The sequence below is a fragment of the Saccostrea cucullata genome, unplaced genomic scaffold (genome assembly GCF_032062105.1).
Source record: "Saccostrea cucullata isolate Sc308-1 unplaced genomic scaffold, CSIRO_AGI_Scuc_v1 ctg7056, whole genome shotgun sequence".
Classification (NCBI taxonomy): domain Eukaryota; kingdom Metazoa; phylum Mollusca; class Bivalvia; order Ostreida; family Ostreidae; genus Saccostrea; species Saccostrea cuccullata.
Window position 1 is genome coordinate 60,967 of NW_026941502.1, and position 10,470 is coordinate 71,436.

The following is a 10,470-nucleotide window of genomic DNA, read 5'->3' on the forward strand; positions in this document are numbered from 1 at the left end:
TTTTCTTAAACTTTTGAGCAGCATCTTGAGAGGTTATCTACTGTTTTGAATAAATTACAAAGTGCCAATCTCAAGATCTCCTCCAAGAAATGTAGTCTGTTTCAGAAGCAAGTTTCCTTTTTAGGACATATAGTCAGTGCACATGGTATATCTACTGACCCCGAGAAAACAAAAGCTATCAAATCTTGGCCTGAACCTAAATCTATCAGTGAGCTGAGAAGTTTCCTTGGTACTTGTGCCTATTATAGACGCTTTATCAAGTCATTTAGTGACATTGCAAAGCCCCTGTTCAAACTAACAGAAAAAGATTCTGAATTTTGTTGGTCAGAAGATTGTCAAATTTCATTTCAGACACTTAAAGACTGTCAAATTTCATTTCAGACACTTAAAGACTGTCTCACAAGTACACCTGTACTGGGTTATCCTGATATGAATTTAGATTTTGTTTTAGATACCGATGCGAGTGCTTTTTGCCTAGGTGGCGTCCTTTCCCAAATTAAAGATGGCAAAGAACAGGTGATTGCCTACTTTAGTAAATCACTTTCCAGACCTGAGCGCAGTTACTGTGTTACTCGAAGAGAGCTCCTGGCAGTGGTTGAGAGTGTGAAGCACTTTCATCATTATCTTTATGGTAGCGATTTTACAATCAGGACTGATCATGGTGCCCTCAACTGGTTGATGCATTTCAAAAATCCTGAGGGTCAAATGGCACGTTCGATGGAAGTTCTTTCAGTTTACAATTTTACCATATTTACCTCGTCCCGGAAAGTCCCATGGAAATGTTGATGGTCTGTCAAGACGTCCCTGTGGAGAGTGTCAGTACTGTAAAAGAAAAGAAGACAGAGAGGTTGAGACAACCCAACAAAAAGAATGCTTTGACAAAGTGTGTGTTGTTAAGCAGAAAGAAAGATGTCCCATTTCTAACACAGAATATCTAGACCAATATAATGAGGTTGAAGGTCAAATGACAATACCTTATCTGAGACTTGGAAAATTTCAAAGGAAGCTGAATTAAAAACCTCACAACTTAACGACCCTATTATCTCAATAGTGTACAAGTGGAAATTAAGTTCCATTCGTCCTAAATGGGAAGAAATTTCACATTTGAATTTAGATCTGCAAGCATATTGGTCTCAATGGGATCGTCTAACCTTGGACAATGACATTCTATACCGAAAATATGGAAAGGTACACAATTTGATTTGCACATAGCCCAAGTTGTCTTACCCTCTTGTTTTTGACAGGAAGTCTTCGACATATTGCATGCAGCCCCTTCAGTCGGTCACTTTGGAGTGCTCCGAACTTTGCATCGAGTCCGTCAGAGGTTTTATTGGCCTAACAATAAAAGAGATATCATAAAATGGTGTCAAGAGTGTCCTGTTTGTCAAATACACAACCCTAGCTGTTACAAAACAACCCAAAGCTCAAATGAGACAATGTTTTGTTGGTGCTCCCATGGAGAGAGTGGCTATCGATATATTTGGCCCGTTGCCCCGAACAAAAGCAGGAAAACTTTACATACTGTAAGCGATTACTTCACTAACTGGACAGAGGGTTTTCCTTTGACTAATATTGAAGCTTCTACAGTGGCACAAACCTTTGTTTTTCAATTTGTCTGTAGGTTTGGTGTCCCCCGGCAAGTACATACGGACCAAGGTACTCGGTTTGAGTCCGATCTGTTCAAAGAAATATGCAAAATATTAGGCATAGATAAAACAAGAACAACCCCTACCATCCCCAGAGTGACGGTCTTGTCGAAAGATTTAATCGAACTTTAAAATGCATGCTTAACAAATATGTTGATAATCACCCCAGAGATTGGGATTTGTACTTGCCCCTGCTTATGTTAGCTTACAGGTCTTCAATACATGAGGGTACTGGAGAGACCCTAAGTTTACTTATGCTTGGCAGAGAAGTTGAGCTTCCTATTGATTTATTATTTGACCGTCATGCCACCCCCAGAGTCCCCACTGGTTCTTACAGTGACTATGCTTTAGATTTACAGAGTACAATGTTTGATGTGCATGAACTGGCCAGGTCACAAATGTTAAAGCCTGGAGCTAGACAAAAGAGAAAATATGACCACAATGCAAAACAATATCAATACAGTGTGGGTGAGTTTGTATTATTAAATATTCACATGACTGTAAAAATGCACCCCAAATTTTGCAGGAAGTGGGAGGGACCCTATACTATTACCCAGAAAATTTCTGATCTTACGAAATTTCTCGAGGTCCTTCAGAGAAGAAAAGGGTTGTGCATCAGAATCTCCTCAGGCCCTATTTAGGAAGGGCATAGACTGGCACTCATTAATCTGCAAATATTAAGAGAATTAAAAATATTAGAAATAAGAGATATTAAGGAAAAAAATTAAGAAAAAAAAAATCTTTTTTTCTATATAAATACACATGTACTTGTGTATAATCATTACATTGCTTGCTGTATAAAAGAGTATATCATACCTAATTTATTTTCTACAGATGCTCGATTGTCGTCTTTGCCGTAGAACCTTCAAGTCGAGAAGACAGCTGGCACGCCATTTTAATGAAATTCATGAGGACGTTCTTGAGTGCCACCATTGCCGTTACGAGCTGCCCGCCACTAGGAAGTACCTTATGATTGAGCACATAGAGAGGCAGCACTCTGGAAAGGCAGTTTCGGTATAATGTAAGACGCGGAGCATCCTTTTGCCAGGCACCTCCTTCCCCCATCATTACCTTCCCAGAAGTCAGAGCCAGAGTCCAAAGACGTTCTCCCAGGAAGGCTAGGAGTTTTCCTAGGAAGGGCCCATCATCACGTGTGTCCCAGGCTCCCCAGGCAGCCACTACAGCCACTACTGTGAGCCACTCTTCATCTTCTGTTCCTGCCCCCCTGACGCCATTGCGATCTCCTTCAGTTTCGATTTCCCTTGGCAGCCCCATGGAAGTGGACTTATATGGGCCTGAGAGCCAGAGGTCAGTGTCCCAAAAAAGGAATGTCATCAAGTCTGCTGACCAGTTTCTATCTATGCCAAGTTTCCATGACCTTGATGTTACCTTCTCCTCAAAAGACTCCCGGACAGCAGCAGTGCCTGTTCTTTCAGCCCCACCAAAACCTGTTTCTGCTTCCACTTCTGTGTACCTCTACCTGTGTCTGCCTCCACCTCCTTTGCTGGCCTGACACCTGTTCCTCATTTTCAGCTGCTCCTGTGCAAGTGACTACACCTTCATTTGCAGTTGGTGTAGCGACACCTGTTGCTGCCCCCTCTGGTACGATGCCTCCCGATCCCATTGTTGCTGCCTCTGCTGGTACGATGCCTCCCGATCCAATTGTTGAGCCCCTGAATTTTGAGGGATCCATTGACTGGAGCTTCCTGGACCTCCTGGACACTGTCACTCCTGCACCTCCTGTTCCAGCATCACCAGTCCAGGAAAAGACCACAGAAAAGATCACACCACCTTATGTCCTTCATCGGAGTGAGAGGTCAGAGCCTTCCCTTGCCTCTTCACACCTGGCGAATGATCCAATTTCAATCCAGGCTTTCTTCTAAAATAATAGGATCTTTTTTTTTAGAAAATCCACTGTCAAAGATTTTAATTTGTCATACCATTCTATGGCTGTTTTATGGTTGATGTCCATTAATTTTTCGACTTCGTAGATTTGAAAATCCATGCCAAAATAATAAATTAATTCTGCAAGCTTTTCCAACGGCATCTTGGAATTCTGATGAAGTAATATAAATTATACAGGTAACATGTGTTAGGGATTTTTTTAAGCATTTGGATTTAATGAAAAAGTTTACCAATTCTTTGTTTATTTATCAGTAAAAATAAAAATACAAAACATTATTTACCTCAAATATGGAATTTTTCCGTATTGAGCATGTTGATAGACAAATGATACATTTCCATTGTTTCTTATCCGATATGTCTTTGCGGCATAGCCGCATATTAAATTCATCTCTGAATCGCAAATATCGCAAATCATCCGATTCATCAAAATATTTTTCGTCATCAAGTAAGAAATTAATTCATTTTTATCAGAAATAATTCTGTAAAAATCAAATGCTTTAGGTGATCTTAAATAGTTTTCGTTCAATTTCCCAGCCATTTTTACCGTTTAGATGTACTCAATGACGTCAGTTAAGTTAAAAAATAAACATTTAAATTTGAGATGTATATTGAAAAATTTTCCCTACAACGGTTTTAAAATCATGACGTCATAAACGTTGATGGTGACAACAAACAAACATTGAAATCGATCATGGCAGGGGCAAGGAGGATTCAGTCTGAAGATATTTTCAAATTGTACAAAAATTCTTATGGAATTGCCATTCCTTGTAAATTCGTATTCAGCGAAAAAGTGGACAATTGGCTAACACTATCTGAAAAAGCCACAAACTGTGCCAAAACTATGGTAACATCCAACCTTATTTCTATGACTGCCGTGTTGTGTGGGCCTTTGACAAAAGTAGCTGTTGAAAGTTGCGAGTTTACTACGGTATTGAACCAGTTCATTATTAATGTTTGCGCCCCAGGAGGAGGAAAGTCAAACACTTCTTATCGGATCCTTGACCCGGTTTTTGAAACTAGAACTGTCCAACAGGGACAAATACCCCCGCTGTGTTTTTTCAGAGTAGGTGCCAATTCACAAAAATTTTATGGATCTATTAAGAGGTGTTCAGTATTGTCTTAAAACAAATCGAGTGAAAATATAATTCAATGCGGTGAAAATATAATTGCATGCTCATTAATTTTTTTCAATTTATGAATCTAAGGTGCAACCAAATAAAACATCAATACTAATACACTGTAACAGTTTTTTTTTCTTAATTTCATTAAAAAAAGAAATTGCAATTATTTGTCATGCTACTCTGAAAAATAATTGTTGAAAAAAGAAATATTATACAGAATCAAATTAATCTTTATAACTTTATGTCAAATTCATTTTAAAAATAATAATGTGCCCAACACAGCATGATACTCCAGTCAAATTTGTTCATTCAATTAATATAAACAGTTTAGAGTGTGAGGAAATCATGGCAACCTTTAAAAGGATTTCCATATTTTTTTTTCCTTTTGATATTTGTTAAAACAACTCGTGTGGTGTAAGCATTAATTATAACAAATAATCATCAAATGGTTGCATTATAGCTTGACAAATGCTCCTCCCCCACAAAAAAACACATATGCATATATCTTTCATGTGGGACATGATGCTCTGAAATTTGTTACTTGATATTTTAATTTTTTTTTAAATATATCAATTTAACTAATTAGTATTAAAAACTTAATCTATAACAAATTGATTTTAGAAATAGAAGGCTGGCCATCAAATGACATATTCTATTTAAACTGACCAGCAGTTCCTCTGTCTAATTCCCAAAGGACCTTAATCAGAGATAACAGCTAACAGAAATGATTGAGACAGCTAGCTTTCCTACATTGAACTCATTAATTAATCTTTGACTGGATGCACGTCCACTGATAAATGCCAAGGGATGCAATTTTCTGTTATCAAAATTCTCCTTGACCAGTGCTTGATAATTATACCCTTGGGAGAGGTAGATTATCTCTTATAAAATAACATTTGATATGGATTGCTGTAAAGTATATAATGAAAAAATATTATTTTCTTAATTTAACATTTTTAAACAGGGATACAGAAACACTCTTACATTTTTGGGATTGTGTAATTCAATAGTAAAAGACAGGTTTCTTTTTGAAATTTCACTTAAATTAAAGGTCACGGTGACCTTAAAAATAGGTCATGACACATCTTCTACCCAAGATGCATAAACTGTCCAAGTTTGATGATTGTCAGTCTAATAGTTTTCTAGTTATGAGCCAAACAAAACCATAAAATAAAAAAGAAAAAACACCTGTAAAATGCAGAAAAATTATCCAATCATGATGAAAATACCAGGTGCACAACTTCATATGATGAATAATAAGTGTACAAATATTCAGACAAATCCATCCCATAGGTTCTGAGAAACGGTCCGGACAAAATCTTGTCTACAGACAGACAGACAGACAGACAGACGGACAGACAGACGGACATGCTGATTCCAATATACCCCCCTAAACTTCGTTTGCGGGGGTATAAATATGAAAAGGAAACATAGTATGAATTTACAATTGGAAACCTACGCTACTGCTGGTCTTCAAAACACCAGTCAGATAATTCAGAATATGGCTTAGTGACCGGAGACGAGGGACACAGATTTTTGACCTAAATGTCAAACAATCCAAAGGTGAAGGAGAGCGAGCTCTACTATGCAAGATGTGAGGAGGAAAGGGAGATTCGTCCACTTTAGTGACCGGGCAGAGGGGATTTGATAAAACATCAATTTCTTGTTGTCTGTTTATACAACCACAACCCTTGATGCAGGAACGTGTATGTCTAGGAGGAGATGACGGTCTCATTGACCGTTTTCTGTTTTTCGTGGCCAGGCCCGTATTCCACCCGTCATCGGTTACAAAAGAATTCCTTCCAAAACTTAGGGAAACAGGACTACTTGATCTGGTAGAAATTATGTCAAACATTTATGAGGAGCATGTTAAAGGATGCCTTTACACTTTATCCAGGGAGGCAGAGCAAATCCGATTCATACGCAGAATTTATTAATTCTAAGTATGGATCCGAGGAAGGCATATTTAATAATCATATGGCAAAAAAGTAATAAGTCAGAAAGCTTAATTACACGCACATGTGTGAAATATAAAGTTAAATGTTATTGATTTTATTTATTTTGGGAATAAAGAAATTATTTGCTTTTTTGAAAATGGTAGCTTATTATGATAATATGGGCATATATATCTGTTTATCAGGATAATATTGTGCCAATTTTAGGTGAGTACAATAAATGTATTTATTTCAAAATATTTTTTGTGAATTTCGTTATATGAAATACGTCATGAAAAACTGAGTTTTTGCGAAGTTCTATTATGACGTCACAATAGTAAGATGCCACTTAATACTCATTTACAATTTTTTATGCAATTGAAATTCTTTTGACTAAATAAATACAATAGATTTATCCATTTATTTTAAACATTTTGTTTATAAATTTATATTTGTTAGTATTTTAAATAGAAAATTCATTCAAAAATAATGGAAAATACGCGTTGCACTTATGTGGAAATAAGTATATATTTAAATTCAAATAATAAAAAAAATGTTTATTTAATATTATAGAAGACAGAGAAAATGAGATGATTAGTCAGGACAGCAACATAGAAAATACCTTAAAAATTTCTAGCAAAGACACAACTCATATTTTGCGCCTATCAGCCATACTTCACATTGTACAGCACAAAATCACGGAGGCACTTGAAAACCAGAGGCCATCTCCAACACCCCCAGAAATACAAAGTGAAACACTGAAACAGTCCATGATGCTGTATAATGCTATTGCTCAACAGAAATCTCTATTCATGCAGGTATAAATATCTAAAAAAAAAACAACTGAGGTTTAAACTAGAGGTACTGTGAGCAATGAGCTCACTAAATGATACCCCCCGCCTCCCATATTGTCCATGTGTTGCTATATATTGTTTTACGGCAATGTGTAAAGAGGAATAACTCGTCCTATCAAATGTCATTCAGAAACTTCTATATGTGACGTCATAGGTAAACATATAATGGAAATACCCATGTTTTGCTATGGGAAACCTTAAATACGTGTCGAATAAAAAAGTAAAATAGAAGGTGCACAATGGCAATATGTAATAAAGATTCTGTGAAAGTTTCATTAAATTTCACTGAGTAGTATAAGGAAGTTGCGGATAAGAGATAAAGCGTAACAGACGGACGGAAATCCCGATTACTATATACCCTCCCACTTTTCAAGCGGGGGTATAATGAATCATAATGAATCATTCCCAGCGTTGGCGACTCACCACACAAAATCAAATCTCCATCTACCAGAAAAATTAAAACCTTCCCTATATAAAAATATATACACTATAAAAAATATATACACTAAAAAGAAAGAAAAACAAAACAGAAGAAGAAGCCTCATTAGAAGCCCATCATATAAAAATTCCCTACCCTCCTGAAAAAGATTCAACAATAGATTTGAAACCATATAATCGTAAGTAATTGAGAAAATTAATAAATTCCGTGAGGAAGAAAGAATTACCCCGCCTTCCTCTTTCAAAGAAAGAAGCCGGATTTACGATGCAGTCGGGTGGCTCTCTAGACAACTAGGACATCAAGGACACCACTCAGAGGAATACGCCATTGACCTAACCTTGTGTCTATCAGGCAGGTCAATATTCAATGCAAATGCCGTCTTTAAACCGATTTCAGTTCGGATGACAGTGATTTCGAATCAGAGTCTACCGATTGATAGTAACAGCAGCCTTTTACCATCCTTGGCTGGGAGACTTTTGTTTGAAAGCTTGTTGCAGTGAAAAACTCTTAGTACCTTTTGACTTTGTTGTTAAACTTTATTTGTTTTTATGTCATGGTGGATTTAATGATTAAACAAGTATATGAACTTTAAACAGTCTTTTTAATCACGAGTAGTGTCACATGTGATAAATTGATGTCGTGACAAGGATTACGTAATCTTACGTAACACGAACGGAAAGTCAACTCACCGGACGTCAAAGGCTACTGTAAGTAACTGTTTTGTTACACTTTGATAATCTCATGAAAGACACCCAAGACAGGGGAAATGCCTTTGATCTAAGTATTGCTTTCACGAGTGTGTCGTCAATTCTCGAGAAAAAATTGATGTATTAGACTCTTAAGATAAGGGATTTAGTTCTATATTTGGTGCTAATTGTATTTCTAATGTAATTACACCGTATTAGGGGGATCCAACAAAATTCAAATATTGGATAAAATATGTTGAACAAAACGCATTCATGAATCACTTATCAGATGATTAAAGTGAAAATTGTCGATTTTGGTTCCAGTCGTGGGTCTGTTCCTGATTTTAATACAGAGAAAAATAACTATTAACGCAAAAGGACTTGAAATCCAATACAGAAAAGAAAGTAATGACTGGTCTTCAGAAGACCACGTACCATTGTGAGAACTGTCAAAACTAATAAAACAACAGACTAATTATAGATCAGAAAATTCAGAAATAATTGAGATTGCAATATGACCACCAGTCTGTATTTATACTTTTTCTTTTGATCTTTTCTGGAACAGCTAACACAGCTTTGATAAGAGAAAATGTACTAATGTTAAAATGAATACAATTTTAACATAGCAAGGTATATAACAGATGGGAAATGGGTTATATCCACACAGTCAAAATTGAATTTGGCCGTATACTGTCGAAATGGTCAAGATGGTCAAGGCTGCAATGTTGCAGACTCCCAATAAAGAAAAGCTCTTAAATGTTTGTTAAATTGATCATTTGACTACATCAGATCGAATGAATTACTTCCTTATTCCTGTGAATTTATCAGTTCGGAGGCTCGTAATCAATTTACTGTTTTTTAAGTATCTCAAAAGACAACAAATATCAAATACTGAAGCGCTGAGGACAGCTACGCCTTTATCCCATGAAATATGAAAATAATCACTCAACGAGTAACACAGCAGGTCACTGCAACAATTAGAGAGGTTGATAGCGCCCATTAGTTATGTGATAAGCAGTCTAGTATGAATAATTTTGGATTTTACTGATATGCTCCCTATTTGTAAATCTTTAAGCATTTTAGAGATCTAAAATTGTTATAAATGAATTTATTAGAGACTTCCAACACAGCTAGACTGTGTAAAACTAAGTGAACAAAAATCTTCTAAATCTCATTTGATTTCCTGATACTGAATAATGACTTTGTTTAAATATAAATTAGAAGAAAAAAAATAAGCCATTGAAATTCTTCGGACAACAACCAGTTTTAATTCATCGTTTGGATCACATTTCTTTTCTTTAATTTATTTCACATTATTGTATTTAAAAACTGTGGCTGACAGCTTTCAAGTCTTCGACCAACCTCTCGAAGTGTACGAGTACCTGTAGAGAATGGTGGTCAAGAAACATGCTGCTGAGAGAAGACCCCTCAATCAGGAAATCAGCCAGTTCCAGCGTTGGCCACTCACCACACCAAGTCAAATTCCCCACTACCAGAAAATTAAACCTTACTAATAAAAAAGAAAAACAAAACAGCAGAGGAAGGCTCGCAAGAAGTCCAACTGATAACATATTCCCAACCCTTCCTAAAAAAGATTCAACAAAATAGATTTAATTTAGAAAACTAATAAATTCTTTGAAAAAGAAGGAAATACCCCGCAACAATGTCCAATAAATATAACTTGTTTGATTTTCCTTTGAAGAAATAAATTGTTAAATTGTTCACCAAAATAAAAACTTAAAAAAACACGTCTTTCTTTCATTTCAGACACAATGGAAAAGAACTAAATTGTTCCACAATAAAAACTTAAAATGACGTTTTTCTTTCATTTCAGAAACGATGGAAATGAAAGAAAATGTACCAAGTCAAATTAAAAGAATTGTGT

General features: G+C 36.1%; 1 long non-coding RNA gene across 1 annotated transcript; it reads right to left on the reverse strand.

The window, feature by feature from the left end:
- Positions 1-364: 364 nt before the first annotated feature.
- Positions 365-2,298, reverse strand: LOC134257950 (uncharacterized). Its single transcript, XR_009990041.1, has 4 exons — positions 2,221-2,298; positions 1,598-1,676; positions 1,228-1,335; positions 365-822 (listed from the first exon to the last, which is right to left on the reverse strand). It is a non-coding gene; the product is annotated as an uncharacterized LOC134257950 (long non-coding RNA).
- Between the last annotated feature and the right edge of the window lie 8,172 nt (positions 2,299-10,470).